We start from the raw sequence: 20254 nt of genomic DNA, 5'->3' as shown, positions 1-20254 counted from the left end.
GCTTCTTGTCAATTTTGAATAAGTGACCTGCTACTTCTACCTAAATATTGACATAACCAAGCCTCTCCTTAGTATTTCAATTGTCATTCTAAGCTGACTCCCAATATCTATATGCCCAGCTTTGATCTATCTCCTGAATTTCAGTTCTATAACTTCAACTGTCTGATTAACTTCTTTCCAAAATATCTCACTTGCAGGAAAAGCTGGTACATTCAACTCAATACATCCCCAATAGAAAGCATCTTGCTCTGTAATTTGTTTCTTTTCCTTTATTGGTTATCTTAATGAATGGTGCCCACATTCTCTCATCTGTGCTATCCAGGATCCTGGAAATCCCTCTTACTCATCTTTTATACAAATCATTCAATTACTTAAAGGGCGTCCAATTATGTCACTCTAAGTATCTCTCAAGCTCTGACCACTCTGCACTCTGATTGTCTCCTCCTGTCTCTGCTGCTGGTCCTCTTTTTCTGGTTTTTAGCTTCTCTCAGCTGTGTTATTGCAATACCTCTATCTATCCTTCTTGCCTCCTGTGTTTCATTCCCTTAGTCCATCTTCGATATGAGCTATTAGCTTATCTTTTCAAAACAAACTTCTAGGGACTTCCCTGGTCGTGCAGTGGTTAAGAATTTGCCTGCCAGTGCAGGGGACATGGGTTCAATCCCTGGTCCGAGAAGATCCCACATGCCGTGGAGCAACTAAGCCTATGAGGCACAACTACTGAGCCTGCGCTCTAGAGCCCATGAGCCACAACTAATGAGCCCATGTGCCACAACTACTGAAGCCCGTGTGCCTAGAGCCTGTGCTCCACAATGAGAAGCCACTACAATGAGAAGCCCATGCACCGCAACAAAGAGTAGCCCCTGCTTGACGCAACTAGAGAAAGCCTGCATGCAGCAACGAAGACCCAACGCAGCCATAAATAAATAAATAAACAAACAAATAAATAAAATTTAGAAAGGAAACAGTCACTATAAAACAAATAAACTCCTAATTATTTTACTTTCTTGTTTGAAATACTTCAAAGGCTTTCCACTACTTTTAAAGAGAAAAATGCCCAGTCATTTTGCTACATCATACAAAGCCCTTTCTGCTCTGCTCCATCCAGCACTGGTTTTTACTCTTAATGTGAGGACTAAATGAGATGAAGCAACAAACATAATGTCCACTGAGAGCTACTTTGCCCATGGTCCTGGGGTGGCTCACAACCAAAGACTCACTGAAGTGGGACTATAAAGGCTAGCCTATTTCAGACCAATGTGGGACAACTCTGATGGGCCATTTTCTTTCTTTTTTTTTTTTTTTTGTGGTACGTGGGCCTCTCACTGCTGTGGCCTCTCCCGTTGCGGAGCTCCGCACACGCAGGCTCAGCGACCATGGTCACGGGCCCAACCGCTCCACGGCATGTGGGATCCTCCCGGACCGGGGCACGAACCCGCGTCCCCTGCATCGGCAGGCGGACTCTCAACCACTGCGCCACCAGGGAAGCCCTCTGATGGGCCATTTTAACTACAGAAAATCTAATAAGATTGGTCAAGTTTGTCATTGGGCTGGCATTTCAGCTTGACTTCTCCCTCTGCCCAATCCTGTTTCCTTCCCCTCCCTTTCACAGGTGTTGATGCCAAGAGCACTCCTGAACACAAATCAGCTTCCCAGAGAAGCAAACCTGCAAAGCTGGTGCCACTGGTGGTCTGAGATAGCAGTTGATAAGGTGGTATTTTGGATGTAGAGCCTTAGCTGCCTGTTTGGCAATAAGCACTTACTGGTAGTAAGCAGAACACAGCACCTGGCACAAAGTGATGGACCAATTGTTAAACTTCTACAAATGGTGAATTGGGATTGTATACTGGTAGAAAAGAATGCATTAGCTCCTGCAGTGTGTTGGCCCTTTGATTAAAATGGGGGATATAATAACTACAAGGACAATAGAAGAAGGTAGGATCCTTTCTCTTTGTAAACAAATACAGCAAAGGCTGAGAGTGATTAATGGGTAACTGAAAGTCTGTTTGGAAGCCAGAAGGCATCCTTGGCAACGTACAAAGAGGTCTTCATCTCCTATAGTAAAACAGCAGAGCTAAGCAACACATAAGGGGACCAGGATTTATTCAGCAGGTTTACTTAAAATCAGCCCAATGAAGCAAAGATAGTCTTTCAACAGTGCTGGAACAACTGGACATCCACATGCAAAAAAAAAAAAAGAATTTAGACACAGAACTCACACCCTTCATAAAAATTAACTCAAAATGAATCATAGACCTAAATGTAAGATACAAAATGGTAAAACTCCTAGAAGAGAAAACCTAGATGACCTTGGGAATGGTGTTGATTTTTTTAGATACAATACTAAATACATGATCCTTGAAAGAGTTGATAAGCTGAACTTCATTAAAATAAAATTTTCTGCTCTGCAAATGCCAATGTCAAGAAAATGAGAAGATAAGACACAGATTAGAGAAAATGTTTTTGCAGAAAATACATGTGATAAAGGACTGCTATCCAAAATATACCCAAAAAACTCAACAATAAGAAAACAAATAACCTGATTAAAAAATGGGCCAAACTGCACATTGTTAGAGCTTGGAGTTGAGGCCACTGGCCGATGAACTCACAAGTGTAGGTAGTGTGCTACATGAGGGGCAAGTTTTTCACTAACATCACAAGGGTCTCTGGCCCAATGAGTGGAGTTTCATAGTAATACTTGCTACAAATGTAAAAAAAAAAAAAAAAAAAAAAAAAGGGCCACAGATCCCTTAACAGATACCTCACCAAAGAAGATATGAAAAAATGCTCCACATCATATATATTAAGAAATTGAAAATTAAAACAAAGAGATACTACTACACATCTATTAGAATGGCCAATAGTATAAAACAAACACTGTCGATACTATATGCTGACAGGGATGTGGAGCAACAGAACTCTCATTAATTGGTTGGTGCAAAACTATGGAGATGGTAAAAAGATCAGTGGCTGCCAGGGGCCAGGGATAAGGAGAGATAAATAGGCAGGGCACAGAGGATTTTTAAGACAGTGAAATTATTGTGTACAATACTATAATGAGGGATACATGTCACTTTACACTTCTCCAAACCCATAGAATGTACAGTACCAAGATGAACCCTAATGTAAGCAATGGACTTAGGGTGATAATGATGTGTCAATATAGCTTCATCAGTTGTAACAAATGCACCACTCTGGTGGGAAATGTTGATGGGGAGGAAATATGCATGCCTTGGGGTAAGAGGTATGTGGAAAATCTCTGTACCTTCCTCTTAATTTTTCTGTGAAACTAAAACTGCTCTAAAATATATAAATTCTTTGAAAAAAATACAAGGCAAATCTGCTATGTGCAGGTCAGACCCCTAGTTGGAAAAAGAAATCAGATGGAGACATCTAAGTTGAAGAATCTGAAAATCTTGACTTCCTACATTTCCCTGAACCATCTGAGCCTGCAAAAGTGACACATCTCTCCCTATTTAAAAGATAGCACATTCCCCTTCCTTGAAGGCAATTCAGAGACCTCACCTCCAAAAGACAACTGTCCTTCAGGATGTTTCTTCAATCTCCTCCTTGACACTAGACCTGTAACTAGGGTTAAGTTGCATCATAGCACAGCTTTAGATGTGCTGAAGCTGATAAGAGAAGCAAAAGACCATTTCCTAAAAAACTTCAAGCATGGAATAATAGCAAGTGTTGGGGTAGAACGTGTAGAATTGGATTCTGAGTTTGCTTGATCAAAGAGGTTGTTCACCTTAGCTCCAGAGCTCTTTGTAAGATGAGTTTTGTACCTGCATCACACCTTGATTTTGCCCTCTTCCCTATTCTCTCCCACTCTTCCATAGGTGTTAATTCCAAGGACATACCCTAATAAACATCGTGCATACTAACCTCCATCTCTGAGCAACTTCCTTAGACAACACAACCTGTTACACACAATGTACATCTCCAAACAACTCACTCAAGTACAGAACGTACACTGTAGGGATACATATCATTGTTCAAATCAGAAAAGACCTCCTGAGACCTGTCTGAAAATAGAGTTGATAGCCTCAAAAGTAGAGGGAGTCCTATCACTTGAATGATTCATGCAGAGATGAGATAATCATGTGGAAGGAATGTGACACAAGAATTTATATTTAGACAACTAAATGAAACAAATAGAGCTCCTTTAGTAGCACACCTAGCTTTCAAACTCTAGAAAAAGGAACTACTTAAGTGGAAGCAGGTCAAACGCCTTGAAACTTCACTTAGTTGGCCTTATTTTTCCTTCCTGTGGCCCCCTTGAGTCATTCTTAGGGAACCCTACGGTTCCAGAGAGCACACTTTGAAAATTGCTGGAGTGCTTCCTTCCAGTCCAATGATTTTGTGGATTTATGATTTAGTGGGAAGCAAGTCATCTGAAGGATTTGAAACAAAAAGATATTACTGGAGTGTATTTGCTATGCCCTAAGCATTAGAGTTCTCTTAATTAGTAATTCATACATTCAGCATATGAACTATGATATAATCACATGTTTAAATATGCAATCATTTCTCAACTTGATTGTAATAACTTGTGTATAATAAAAGAGGCCCCCTTTCATTGCTATGTTGAGTAAATGTTAAATTAATCATGGACCCATGCCGAATCTGCTTTTTTTTTTTTTAAATAAAAAAGACAAATAAATTGCTTTTCCAAGGCTGAATCATGCTGCCTGTCTTCCAAGAGCATTTTTGTAATTATTTCTTTGAATACCCAAGTGATAATATCAATATGGATTCTTAACCTTTATACCAAGCCTTTGTGAGCAAATACGTTGGAAAAGATGGCCAATGGTTTCATACTCCATGCAAGGGGGTAACCCTAAGCACTGCCCCAGTTCTATAACAGACTGAATGGAGCCTCTGATGAAAAGATGAGATAACAAAGAGAGAAATCTTGGCAGGAAAATTACTTTGCGTTGAATCATCATGGCAAGATAACTTGAAAAAGCCAAGATTTCACACAGAGGTTTCAAATATGAAGAGATTCAAAAGTAATACAAAATTCACTGCACCATGTAAGTATAAGGGAATAAAGTATATAGATGTACACCATGTGCAAGAAAACTCATTAAAATCACACTGCTTTGGAGACTTCACAAAGTTTTGAACAATTCACAAGAAAGTCCTTTAACATCTTAGAGAAATAGAGTTGTGTGTTTTGGAGGAGGGAGGGAACTTTCATGTAATTGAGTCTGTCTACCCTTCCCCCTCTTCTTTTTTTTTTAGCAGATGAGGAAACAATTTCATGGAGAACTTAAGCTACTTATCCACGGTCTTATATCAAGGGTAGCAGGATCATGCACTGTCATTTAAAAATATATAGTATAACCTATGTAGTATATTGCTATTTTGGGTAAAAATTGGTTAAAATATATTATGTTGGAATTAGTCATTTTTACTTGCCTTTTGTTTCAAAATCCTTTTTTCAGTTCTACTTTCTCTGGAGACTGCCAGGTTTTTCACAATTTGATTCATTCAAGAAGGGTGTTCAGGATGAGGAAAGAATGAACTGATCTCCCTGGGATGAGGAACTTGCCTTTCAGTATGAAAATTCACATATCAGTAATTTCAATATTGTGGTTTGAGAATTGAACACAGATGGAGAAACATTTTTGTTTGCCTTGTATTTTAGAAGAAGCAGTACAGAAGGAGGTGCTGAAGACTGGGGATGAATTAGGAATCTCTTTCCATGAAGTGGATGGAGGCGGGTATCATTATCAATTTAGAGCCTTTGCTCATCTGTCCTTGAAATGTCTGGGCAGTCCCTTTCCCTCAGTCTACTGTCACTTGAGTAAATGCTCATTGGCTTCTTTGGGGGACATTATTACAGTATATACTTGTCACCTTACAGGGTACTTCCTTCTGGAGACCTGGTCATTTCTTCAATCAACGGGTTCTAGGTCTAAAGACTTTCCAAAGAAACCTATGACCAAAGAATGATCATAACTTCTTCTTTTATTTTTTTTTCCTAGATACAAATAATAACAATCATTTAGTGAGGACTTCTCATGTGCCATGCTGGGGTTTTTTTTGAATTTTTTTTTTTTTTTTTTTTGCAGTATGCGGGCCTCTCACTGTTGTGGCCTCTCCCGTTGCAGAGCACAGGCTCCGTGCAGGCTCAGCGGCCATGGCTCACGGGCCCAGCCGATCCTCAGCATGTGGGATCCTCCCGGACCGGGGCACGAACCCGCGTCCCCTGCATCAGCAGGTGGACTCTCAACCACTGCACCACCAGGGAAGCCCTTTTTTTGAATTTTTGAATTCATTGTCATTTCTCTCTAGGTATTTTTTGATTTCCTCTTTGATTTCTTCAGTGATCTCTTTGTTATTTAGTAACGTATTGTTTAGCCTCCATGTGTTTGTGTTTTTTACATTTTTTTCCCTGTAATTGATTTCTAATCTCATAGCGCTGTGGTCAGAAAAGACGCTTGATATGATTTCAATTTTCTTAAATCTACTGAGGGTTGATCTGTGACACAAGATGTGATCTATCCTGGAGAATGTTCCATGCGCACTTGAGAAGAAAGTGTAATCTGCTGTTTTTGGATGGAATATCCTATAAATATCAGTTAAATCTATCTGCTCTATTGTGCCATTTAAAACTGTGTTTCCTTATTAATCTTCTGTTTGGATGATCTGTCCATTGGTGTAAGTGAGGTGTTAAAGTCCCCAACTATTATTGTGTTACTGTCGATTTCCTCTTTTATAGCTGTTAACAGTTGCCTTATGTATTGAGGTGCTCCTACATTGGGTGCATATATATTTATAATTGTTATATCTTCTTCTTGGTTTCACCTCTTGATCATTAAATAGTGTTCTTCCTTGTCTCTTGTAACATTCTGTATTTTAAAGTCTATTTTATCTGATATGAGTATTGCTACTCCAGCTTTCTTTTGATTTCCATTTGCATGGAATATCTTTTTCCATACCTTTACTTTCAGTCTGTATGCATCCCTAGGACTGAAGTGGGTCTCTTGTAGACAGCATATATATGGGTCTTGTTTTTCTATCCATTCAGCAAGCCTGTGTCTTTTGCTTGAAGCATTTAATCCATTCACATTTAAGGTACTTATCGATATGTATGTTCCTATTACCATTTTCTTAATTGTTATGGGTTTGTTTTTGTAGGTCCTTTTCTTGTCTTGTGTTTCCCACTTAGAGAAGTTCCTTTAGTATTTGTTGTAGAGATGGTTTGGTGGTGCTGAATTCTCTTAGCTTTTGCTTGTCTGTAAAGCTTTTGATTTATCCATCAATTCTGAATGAGATCATTGACAGGTAGAGTAATCTTGGTTGTAGGTTCTTCCTGTTCATCACTTTAAGTATATCATGTCACTCCCTCCTGGCTTGTAGAGTTTCTGCTGAGGAATCAGCTGTTAACCTTATGGGAGTTCCCTTGTATATTATTTGTTGTTTTCCCCTTGTTGCTTTCAATAATTTTTCTTTGTCTTTAATTTTTGTCAGTTTGATTATATATGCCTCTTGTGTTTCTCCTTGGGTTTATCGTGCCTGGGACTCTCTGCTCTTCCTTGACTTGGGTGGCTATTTTCTTTCCCATGTTAGGAAAGTTTTAGACTATAATCTCTTCAAATATTTTCTCGGGTCATTTCTCTCTGTCTTCTCCTACTGGGATCCCTATAATGTGAATGTTGTTGCATTTAATGTTGTCCTAGAAGTCTCTTAGGCTGTCTTCATTTCTTTTCATTCTTTTTTCTTTATTCTGTTCCACAGCAGTGAATTCCACCATTCTGTCTTCCAGGTCACTTATCCGTTCTTCTGCTTCGGTTATTCTGCTATTGATTCTTTCTAGTGTATTTTTCATTTCAGTTATTGTATTGTTCATCTCTGTTTGTTTGTTCTTTAATTCTTCTAGATGTTTGTTCTTTAATTCTTCTAGGTCTTTGTTAAACATTCCTTGCATCTTCTGGATCCTTGCCTCCATTCTATTTCTGAGATCCTGGATCATCTTCACTATCATTATTCCAAATTCTTTTTCTGGAAGGTTGCTTATCTCTGCTTCATTTAGTTGTGTTTCTGGGGTTTTATCTTATTCCTTCATCTGGTACATAGCCCTCTGCCTTTTCATCTTGTCTATCTTTCTGTGAATGTGGTTTTTGTTTCAGAGCCTGCAGGATTGTAGTTTTTCTTGCTTCTGCTATCACTATCTGCCCTCTGGTGGATGAGGCTATCTAAGAGACTTGTGAAAGTTTCCTGATAGGAGGGACTGGTGGTGGGTAGAACTGGGTGTTGCTCTGCTGGGCAGAGCTCAATAAAACTTTAATCCACTTCTCTGCTGATGTGTGGGGCTGGGTTCCCTCCCTGTTGGTTGTTTGGTCTGAGGCGACCCAACACTGGAGCCTACCCAGCTCTTTGATGGGGCTAATGGCAGACTCTGGGAGGGCTCATGCCAAGGAGTACTTCCCAGAACTTCTGCTGCCAGTGTCCTTGTCCTCACGGTGAGCCACAGCCACCTCTGTCTGTGCAGGAGACCGTCCAACACTAGCAAGTAGGTCTGGTTCAGTCTCCTATGGGGTCACTGCTCCTTCCCCTGGGTCCCGATGTGCACACTACTTTGTGTGTGCCCTCCAAGACTGGAGTCTCTGTTTCCCCTAGTCCTGTCAAAGTCCTGCAATCAAATCCTGCTAGCCTTCAAAGTCTGATTTCCTAGGAATTCCTCCTCCCGTTGCCAGACCCACAGGTTGGGAAGACTGATGTGGGGCTCAGAACCTTCACTCCAGTGGGTGGACTTCTGTGGTATAAGTGTTCTCCAGTTTGTGAGTCACTCACCCAGCAGTTATGGGATTTGATTTTATTGTGATTGCACCCCTTCTACTGTCTCATGGTGGCTTCTCCTTTGTCTTTGGATGTGGGGTATCTTTTTTGGTGAGTTCCACTGTCTTCCTGTCAATGATTGTTCAGCAGTTAGTTGTGATTCCGGTGCTCTCGCAAGAGGGAGTGAGCGCACGTCCTTCTACTCTGCCATCTTGAACCAATCTCTCTCATAGCTTCTTCTTTTAAAAGTGAGGTCATTTGGGGATCAAGTAACAAATGGAGTCTTGTCCAAAGTGTGGCTTACAGTAGGCAGTGGGCCCACTGATTTTTGACCGACCCTGTGGTCATTTTCCCAGTTCTCTAATGTATAATGAGAGTGACATTCTTGCAAGTTTCCGCAACCCACACATCATGGCCTCAGCCTGTCAGATAAGAGCTATCATAGTGTAGAATTTCAAGTGAAAGACTGAAATAGCACTTGATCCAGACAGGATATGAAATCAAATCAAAGTATTTTTTGGCAAGGAGGGGCTACGATAGATCACAGAGATTAGTGCCATCCTTAAAGATCTCCAAGAAGAGAAGGCTGATTGGAGCAGCTATTCAGTTGGGTTTCACTATGTTGACTTTGAGGGGCCCCTGTTATATCTTGGTAGAGATAGCCAATGGGCAGAGTATATGTATAGCTAGGTTCTTGCAGGCCTTTGACCCTCCAGAGCAATTTGTGTGTGACATCCTTGGATACATACTTGCTGTAGTTGTAATATGTGTGGTCCTCTCCCCTACAATTAAGTTAGCACTGATATTCTTGTGTATATATATGTGTATTCCCATGACTTGGAACACATCTCTCATTCTTTAATAGGAACTTCATAAAATGTGATGAAATGAAGCATTTCATAGAAGGGGGGGAGAAAGAAATAAACATATTTCATTTATAAGGAGGCCCAAATGCCTTCTTAGAATTAAGGCCAATTTTCCATGCATTTTAACTTAATGAACCATTCCAAATGTTGGCACATGGACAGCTGCCCCTCAATTAGATGTGCTCACATGTGCTTTTTAAATTGAACTGGACTTTCAGACACCTGGAAATAAATTGGTTTTCATCTTATAGGTGGAATATTTATTTAAAGGTTTCTAATTTGCCCTTTCATCCATTTTAAGGATCTCTGAACATCATTGTTTATAATTGTTCACCAAATTCTATTGAGCACTTCTATTGGAATTTGCCACCACCTAGGACAGCCTATTTCACTGGACAAATATAACTGTTACAAAGGTTTCCTCATGGTGAACCAAGATCTCCAACTCCTGCCATGTTTAATGCTTGTTCAAACCTCTTGCCTCTTACAAATAACCTTGTGACTAATATTTGAAGGCTGTCCACCTCTTCCCTTGAATCATCTATTTTCAAGGTCAAATATCTTTCATTTCTTCATTATTGCCTTTGTTAATTGACTTCCAATTCTCAACACTTTTGTCCTCAAATTAGCCAGTCTTTATTTTTTAATGACTAAATGTTTCTAGTTTTAATCATAAACCCCCTTCTTTAATTTTTAATCAACTTTATTGAGACATATTTTACATAAAAGTTTCTCATTTAAATGTATGTTACAGTTAGCAAAAATAAACAAATAGGACCTAATGAAACTTAAAAGTTTTTGCACAGCAAAGGAAACCATAAATGAGATGAAAACAACTCTCAGAATGGGAGAAAATATTTGCAAATGAAGCAACTGACAAGGGATTAATCTCTAAAATATACAAACAGCTCATGCAGCTCAATATCAACAAAACAAACAAACCAATCAAAAAATGGGTGGAAGACCTAAATAGACATTTCTCCAAAGAAGACATACAGATGGCCAAGAAGCACATGAAAAGATGTTCAGCATCACTATTAGAGAAATGCAGATCAAAACTGCAATCAGGTATCACCTCACACCAGTCACAATGGCCATTATCAAAAAATCTACAAACAATAAATGCTGGAGAGGGTGTGGAGAAAAGGGAACCCTCTCGCACTGTTGGTGGGAATGTAAATTGATACAGCCACTATGGAGAACAGTATGGAGGTTCCTTAAAAAACTAAAAATAGAACTACCATATGACCTAGCAATCCCACTACTGGGTGTATACCCAGAGAAAACCCATAGTTCAAAAAGGCACATGCACCCCAATATTCATTGCAGCACTATTTACACTAGCGAGTACATGGAAGCAACTTAAATGTCCATTGATAGATGAATGGACAAAGAAGATGTGGTACATATATACAATGGACTATTACTCAGCTATAAAAATGAACGAAATTGAGTCATTTGTAGAGGTCTGGATGGACCTAGAGACTGTCATACAGGGTGAAGTAAGTCAGAAAGAGAAAAACAAATATTGCATATTAACGCATATATGTGGAATCTAGAAAAATGGTACAGATGAACCTATTTGCAGGGATGGAATAGAGACACAGATGTAGAGAATAGATGTGTGGACATGGGCAGGGGGAGGGATGAACTGGGAGATTGGGACTGATGTATGTGCACTTCCATGTGTAAAACAGACAGCTAGTGGGAAGCTTCTGTATAGTGCAGGGAGCTCTGTGGTGACCTAGATAGGTGGGATGGGGGACGGGGTTGGAAGGGAGGTCCAAGAGGGAGGGGATATATGTATACATATACCTGATTCACTTCGTTGGGCAGCAGAAACTAACACAGCATTCTTAAGCAACTATACCCCAATTAAAAAAAAATTTAGGAAGATGTCAAAAAATATATAGAATATTCCCAACATCCTGAGAAGTTCCCTTAGGGCCCCTTTGCAGTCAACCCTAACCTCTAGCCAAGGTAATGACTGCTCTGGTTTCTGTTCTTATAGGTGAGTTTTGCCTATGCTTGAACTTCATATAAAAGGAATCAATCATTCATTGTATACTCTTGTGCTTTACTTCTTGTGTTCAATATGTTTCTCAGATTCATTTATGCTGTTACATTGTTTCAGTAGTTCTCTCCTTTTTATTTCTGAATAGTACTCCATTGAATTGTAACACAATTTGCTAAATAATTCACCCACTAGTGGATATTTGCAGATATTTGGGTGATTTCCAGTTTGAGGCTATTATGAATAAAGCTGTTATGAGCATTTATGTATAAGTTTTTATGTCAATGTATGTTTGTACTTCTCTTATTTAAATACCTAGGAGTGAAATTGCAGGGTCATCCTTTGATTTTTGAAATACAGAAACGAGGGGTCATTAAATTATACCTTTCCTAACTATCTTTCCTAAACAGTCTTTCTCTTTCCTAGCGATGTTTAAAACTACTTCTTCTGTAGACATGTGATAGGACTGCCTATGTATACTATATTCAATACAAGCACAAAATTTTGAATTTGAGGCTCAACTCTGCCACTGATTAGGTGTGATATTTGGCAAGTTTCTTAATTTTTCTAAGCCTCAGTTTTTCTCTTCTGCAAAATGGAGAGAACAGAAATACCCGCTTCATAGTTTGTTGTGAGCACCTACATAGTAAGATTTGAAAAATAAATGAAAAACATTTATCCCAGTGCTTACCATAGAGTAAATGCTAAACAGATAAATATACACAGTAGAGTAAGTCTTAAGAGTGGCTTACAAAATGAGCTGTCTATAGAAGAGTGTTGAGAAAGTTAAAGGCCAACCTCAAAGGAAAAGAATGGCATGAAACATTAAAAACTTTTTTTCTTCTTCAAAGGCAAAGGGGGAGGGGGTGTACTGGCATTTATGCAATGAAAACAATGTTTACTTATGAGGCAAGGTTTTCTTTCCCCTCAAGAAACATCACCATCACCTCACTGGAGGATTCATATTTGCATCCTAATAAAACATCTCACATCATAGAGCGCACTTTCTCAATTACTGTAGCTTGAACAAAATACTGCACACTAGCCAGAAAGGATCTCAGTCAATACTAGTTTGGATTGCTTAAAGAGGTCACTGGCAGAATCAGTTAAAAATTAGAAAAAAAGGCAAGGGAATTTAACACAATTTAGCAGTTATTCCTGGAGCTCTTTCCTCACAATTACAAGCTTACATGCTATTGTAAACAAGCCTCTTAAAGATGACTTTTAAAAAAGAAATAGAGTAAGTAGTTACTTTATGGAGGTCAGAAATTCTTGCTAACAGGAAGAATAGAAAAGCACAAGCAACACAAGAGCATACTATAGGAGTGGTTACTGGGAGCAAGTGACATCATCCTACAGGAGCTCAAAATCTCTGACATTTAGATGACTGATGGAAATGAAAATTATGTGCTGTAAAGATGTTAAATGACACACAGACACTGACCTTGAAGAAGGATGTGGAGAGTTTGAGGTTTCATTTGAATGATAAAGTAATCTTAACCTAATTAATAATTCAATAACTTAGGTTGACGCTTGACATCTTTTTGGATTTGCACTGTGGGAAAACAGAAGGTCGACTTATATTTGGGCATATACTGTATTTGCTGCCCCTACTCTAGTGAAATTAAATGTATTGAAACCTCAGTAGATATAAGCCTGTGAATCAGAGACTACTGAGTCTTTTTTCAAAGAGATGGGAGCTGTTTGTCCACAGGCTGTGACTTTGATCATGTGGAACCCATGGCCAATTGAAGTGAGCAATGCCAGACTGTGTGTTTCCTGTCTTAAAGAAAGTATCCATTTTGTTAGCAGCAGGAAAGAGTGGGAAATTACCCATGAACAATACTGTTGTTTTCACAGCCTGGGACAGAAGTAGTAGATAAAGGGGAATTAAGCTGCCAGCCCACCACTGTTTCAAAACTTCAGAAATTATTTCAGTACTTTGATAATACATTCAAAATGTAAACCACTGCATATATCAAAGGTGTCCCCCACCCTGATGTGTGTGTGTGTGTGTGTGTGTGTGTATATATATATATATATATATATATATATACACATTTGTCTGTATGTTTGCATATGTATTCATACGCATATACTTTAGATTATAGTCTTTAAGATTACAAAGAGGGAAAATGTCCAATATTGGTGTAATTTAAGGCATTTTGCATCATAACTTGGAATCATAAGTTGAAATTTTCCCAGCTATGGGACTTTTTAAAGTCATAAAACATCCCAAACTGGTAGGTATAGTGTTTTGGTAAGGTCATTAAAATTATTGCCAAACACGAACATGAGTGCCAAAAGCAGTTATGGGTAGATCTTAATCTGGGAAACTTAGGTTGATCTTGAAAATATGTGCCAGATACTGTGTTAGGTGATTGAAATATATTATCTCAATCCTTAGAAAATCCTTAGATATTATTCTTAAAATCCTTCGATATTATTTTACTTGAATTAGAGGGAAGGGAAATCAATGTCAGAAAGGTGACTAGTTCAAGACACACAGCTGTGGGGCTGCAATCAAAAGTCAGAAACCCTGCATTTCTTCAAATAGAATTAAGGAGGCAGAGAGAGAGACCTAGAGAGAGAGAGTTCTGGTTTGTTTCATTCTACTTCATCCTAGGGGACAGAACAGTTTTGAGCATATAGTAAGGGCTCAATAAATACTTTCAATAAACAGTTATTCAGTGCAGGAGTAGATGACACTGGCTCCAAAAATGTATATCTCTCCTTAAGGACATTTCTTTTCATTAACTAGAACACACACACACACACACACACACACACACACACACACACAACAGATAGTTTGACATTTTAAAAACTTGATTAGTTAGGCTGCCTTTTTTTTTTTTTTTTTTTTACATACGCGGGCCTCTCACTGTTGTGGCCTCTCCCGTTGAGGAGCACAGGCTCCGGACACGCAGGCCCAGCGGCCATGGTTCACGGGCCTAGCCGCTCCGCTGCATGTGGGATCTTCCTGGACCGGGGCACGAACCCGTGTCCCCTGCATTGGCAGGCAGACTCTCAACCACTGCACCACCAGGGAAGCCCCTAGGCTGCTTTTTTAACACTCATAATCAATGAAGTGTCCCCTACCTGTAGAGACAATCTGACAGTGTAGGCAGTCCAATTTAAAATAAGATATATCGCTTAAAGAATAGTATAAAAATTCAATAAAATTTAGTATTTGTTTCAAATAAATGTAGGCCAATAATGTCTATAACTTCTGCTGGATAAACATAAAATCATCTAATTTAAGAGTAGAATAAGCCCTTAGAGATCAGCTGTCAACAACCTGTTGGACTACAGTCTCCTCACTGGTCTCCCTAAATACAGCCGGGATGCCCCTACCCACCCCGCCCCATTCTCTCTTGTGGTTGCAGTCAATGTGATTTTGGAAAAATGCAAATAAGTTAATTTCAGTTTCCTGCTTAGGAATTTCAGTGGCATCTCACTGCTTTGACAATTAAATCTTTTCTTAGCCTACAAGGCTCTAAATGCAAAAGGAGGTACAGGTCAGACCTCAAAGTCCATGCTTCATTGCCCCCTGGGTCCTTGCACACGCTGCCTCCTCCCTCTTTTGGGATATCTCACACTTCCACCTCATTTACCCTACTTGTCCCTCAGATATCAACTACAGGATCACTCTCTCAAATGCAATTTCTGTGACTCCCTAAGGAAAATTAGGTTTGTTTGGTTTACTGGCTCCTGGACCCCTGTTCCTTTACTTCAGATGACATACCTCAGTTTCTTTTTATAAATCCGCTTGTATGAATATGGCACTAGTATCTGTCTCCCCCACTGGATGGCCAATTTCATGAGGGCAGAGACTGGTCCTGTTCTTGCTCACCAATGTACCCCCAGAACAGCATTCACCCCATAGGAGGTCTCAATAAATACTTGTTAAGTCCATCACTTGGCACCAACACTCAACCTTGTTTTCAAGGGAGTGTACCTTGATGCCACGGTACTGTTTGTGGAACCACCCTGCAGTCACCCCATAGGGACTTGAACCAAAGCAGTGCACATATGCTAAGTTGCATCTGAACACCAATGACACCACAGTATAGAACCAACACTGAGAGGAAATATCCTGGGGCTGTGATGGATCATATGAGGTATTATCCCAGAACTGCCAAAAGTCATAGAACAAGAGAATGAGTTTGAATTTTAGATGAGGAAGAAAGCCATAACTGAAGCTAGAAAAAAATGTCAAAAGTCAGGTTCTATAGCCAATGATAAAATAATATGAACAAATAAATAACAAAAGAATAAATAAACTCTCAACATTATCATCAGCAGCAGTAGCAGCACAAACATCATCAGTTTCATCATCATCCAGTTTTAAGGCCCACAATAAGAAGGTTGAAAATGGGTCAGGAATTGGTGTGCAGGATGAGCTGGAACATGAGATTAATCACTCATTAATTAGTTAATGAGTAATCTGTGGGTGTGAAGGCTCACGCATTATTTTTATAGAGATGGCTATGAAGTAAAAATGCCAGACTGCTGGGTATTAATATAGTTCACTGGACTTCTCAAGACCTTGTTTTAAAACCTGCCTCTGCTCCTTACCTATGACTTTGGATGAGTTTGTTTAAATTTTGAGCCTCAGTTTGATCATTTGGAAAATAGGTATAGTAACAGTTTGACTTTTTAGGGTCATTTAGAGAATTAAATGAAGCCATTCATGCAAAGTATTTGACCTGGGACTAACCCATGATATGAGCTTAATAAATGGTAAATTGTTACTACTAAAAAGCAAGACTGGGAAGATGACTTCTCAAAATATATCTTAGAAGAGGAAGATGTAATAGATGCCAAAATGGTTAGAAATAAATAAGGAGACTGACATGTAACATATTCTTTGTTTGTCCTCTGTTTTTTTGGGAAAAGACTACTTGTCTCTGTTACACTGTGTTCCCTGGAAACACAAATTGAGAAGTATTGGCCCATCTCGGCATTCCTCATAGTATAGTCCAGGGACCTCTGGCCCTTTAAGGTGATCTTGCAAAATAAAGTCCATGGTCAAAAAAGGGTTTGAGGAAAATACTAAAGGCTCTGAGAAATCTTACAACAAATATCACGTCCCACTCTGTTTAAACTGCTTGATTATAGTACCCTTTCTATGTTATCAAAATTATAATGCCAATAAGTGTACTTTGTGAACTGTTTATGTATCCCATTCTTTCCCATCTGACAGATGAGGGAATTGAACCAAAGAAAGGTCCAGTTATAAATTTTCCTTAAATGTTATGTTTAAATTAAAAAGAAATATATAGCTGTGAATATCCAAACAATGGGAGCATGAGAAAATGCATATCATGTGAAAACATTACTGATTCATTGGGGATTTATTGTGCTTGCTTAATAAAAATCTATGCTTTTAGTTTTTAATTTTTAAGGTTGGACATGTATATGACATTGAAATGGAAAGCAATAAAGACATATTCCTAAGCCAAACTCTCTTTAGAATTTCAGAACATAATTTTGTCAAGATTTAGATGTGCTGGAATGTCAACATGAGGTTAATGCAAAAAAAGTTCCCGATAAATTAGGAGTTTGGGATTTAACATATACACATTACTATATATAAAATAGATAATTAACAAGGACCTACTGTATAGCACAGAGAACTATACTGAATATTTTGTATGTATACCTGAAACTAACATAATATTGTAAATCAACTATTCTTCAATAAAAAAGTTCTTTTCCTAAAAATCCTTTTTATAATAAATCAGATGGATGACACTCAATGGGGGTGTAGATGTCAGAGGGCATGGTAGATTATGTTTTCCAAAAATGGCCATGGCAATATTTACAGTTCTGCATATTCTTATAGAGCCTTGACATTCCCTTGACATTCTTATAGAGCCTTGACATTTCCCATATCTTATCCCTAGGTATAAGAATCACACCATCCACCTGAGAATGTTGTGTAGGTTAACATCTGCCAAGTGCTTAGCACAGTCCCTGGCACATCCTAAGCATTTATACTGTTTGTGTGTATTTGATGCCCTGCCATACCACCTCTGGTCCTTAACCAGTCCCACAGAGGTGTATTTGGTGCCAACAGTAAATATCTATTCAGCTGTGGATTCAGCTGTGGCCATCTGGCGGGCAATGTCTGGGAGTGCTGGAGAGTGAGGTGGCTTCTGTGTAGGGATCAGCAGCATCTGCTTCTGGGAGAGAAGCTCTCCATGCTCCCTGGCATGTGCTCCACTCATAAATTCTCCCAGAAATGGAGATGCAGCTGAGCCTCACCATTTGTGGAAGAAGGCACACTCCCTTCCTCTCTGCTTTATCTGTTTGGAGCTGGGGCCACAGCCCTTGGTTTGACATGCATCTGCTGGCTTATAATGGCTTTCCCAGAAGAATCCCTGCAGGTGTCTCTGCCATAGTTCCTGGAGGAGAAGAAAGCCTATTGCTAAAAAAATAGCCACAGAGAAAGGAATGCTTATTTAAACAGGTTTGGGTAATTTAATTTGCATCTTTAGAAATGTTCAATAATTCCTGTGGTAGGCAGAATGGCTTACCAAAGGTGTCCATGACCTAATCTCTGGAACCTGTGAATATGTTACTTTGGACTTCCCTTACAAAAGGACTTTGCTGATATAATTAAGATTACAGACTTTAAAACAGTGAGGTAACCTGGATTAGCCCGGTGGCCCCAATCTAATTACATAAGTCTTTAAAAGCAGAGAACTTTCTCCAGGTGGAGCTAAAGGGTTGTACCTGAAGGAGAAACCAGAGTGATTCAAAGTCTGGGAGGGACTCGACCCTCTGTTTCTGGAGATGGTCACTTGGAAGGAAGGAAAAAACAGGCTGGCATCATCGAGGAGCAGAGACAAGCCCCCAGCTGACAGCACCAAGGAAACAGGGATCTCAGTTCTACAACCACAAAGAATTGGATCCAGCCAATAACGTGAAGGAGCTTGGAAATAGATCACTCTCCAGAGCCTTCCAGTAAGAACCCAGCCCAGGTGGCACCTTGTTTTGGCCATGCAAAACCCTAAGCAGAGGACCTAACTGAGCCCACATGGACTTCTGACCTACAGAACTGTGGGATGATAAATGTGAGTTGTTCTAACCCACTAAGTTTGAGATAATTTGTTATTGCTCCAATGGAAAACTAATACAACTTCTAAAAATATAATAGCATTTAAATTATTTGGGCTGACCAAAAAGTTCGTTTGGGTTTTTAGTAACATGTTACAAAAAACCCAAACGAACTTTTTGGCCAACCAATACTAGGCCTGTCCTGGTCTAGTCCTGGTTTTCCTCTAACCCTTCATTCCATACTACTCTCTGCAATGTCAAACTTCCGCCAATATCACCACCTCTGATGGCCTCTCTCTAGCCCAGGCTTTTTGAATGGGAGCATCAGTGGAATTTGGGGCAGGAAGCTCCTCATTGGATAGGACATTGCCCTATGCATTGCAAGACTTTTCACGTCCTTGACTCCTTCGGTCCTAAATACCAGTGGCATTGCCCATTTATTGTGACAACGATAAATAAAACCCCCAGGGAATGTTAAGTTAGAGCATCACTGTAAGCAATATGTAAATATTCAACCAGTATGTTTTGAACAACTACTAAGCACCAGGAAGTCTCGTAATACTGGACAATTTGAGTGGATAAAAGAGTACCTGCCTTGAAGGGAGTTACATGGTAATGTGATACATTAAGAAAAAGAATGTATAAAAAAACACTTTTAGTTTAGCAGTTCAAAATGCTGTAGAAGAAAAAACAGGATAATATGGTGGCAAGGCAAGAGGTAAAGTATATACCTTTTCTGGAGGGATCAGAAAAGACATCTCTTTGGAGGTTGTACTGAGTTGAGACAATGTTGAAAGGGAGTAGCCACCTCAAGATTAAGGAAAAAAAATCCCAAGCAGAAGGATGAGCAAGTTCAAAGCCCTTTGAGACAGGGAGGGCTTGGCGTTTTCAAAGGCCAGAAAGGTCAGTTGATCTGGAGCAGAGTGAACAATAAGGAGAAAGGAGCATAAGGAGGCATGAGAAGCAAGTCAGGGTCAGATCAAACATGACACTGTAGGCTATGGGTGGGTACTTTCATGTAATTCTGGTGTCAATGGCAATCCATCGGTAGTTTTTTTCTTTTTTTTTTTAACATTTTTTGTGACACTTTCAAAGTTAAGTTGTTAAAAGTTACCCTGTGTTAATGTAATTAATCACCCAGCTTTTCAAGGCCAATCTTGTCTATGAATATCTCCAGGCACTGTCTTCACCCTCAGATTACTTTGAAGCAAACCCCAGGCATAAGAAAATGTCATCTCTAAATCATCCTATTTTAAATATTATAAAAACAACAACTCCTTTTTAGGCATAATATTAATGCCATTATTATACCTAAAAGGAAGAAAAATTGTATAATACCATTAAATATATTGAAGGATTTTTAAGCAGGAGAATAAGTTTGTCTGGTTTAGCTGTTAGGAATCTCACCTTGGAATCCTGTGGAGGGCAGAGTGTGAGGCAAGAAGGCAGACATGGAGATGGGGAGACCGGTCAGGAGGCTGTGTAGTCTTGGAGGTCAGGAATGATTGTGGAC

General features: G+C 39.3%; 1 non-coding gene across 1 annotated transcript; it reads left to right on the top strand.

Moving 5' to 3' along the window:
- Positions 1-2559: 2559 nt before the first annotated feature.
- LOC132510572 (small nucleolar RNA SNORA62/SNORA6 family) lies at positions 2560-2709 on the top strand. Its single transcript, XR_009537371.1, has one exon. It is a non-coding gene; the product is annotated as a small nucleolar RNA SNORA62/SNORA6 family (small nucleolar RNA).
- Positions 2710-20254: the final 17545 nt, after the last annotated feature.

Source organism: Lagenorhynchus albirostris, chromosome 19 (genome assembly GCF_949774975.1).
Source record: "Lagenorhynchus albirostris chromosome 19, mLagAlb1.1, whole genome shotgun sequence".
In the NCBI taxonomy this organism is placed as follows: Eukaryota; Metazoa; Chordata; class Mammalia; order Artiodactyla; family Delphinidae; genus Lagenorhynchus; species Lagenorhynchus albirostris.
The sequence above is the reverse complement of the archived record's forward strand: the minus strand, read 5'-3'. Positions and strand labels throughout refer to the sequence as shown.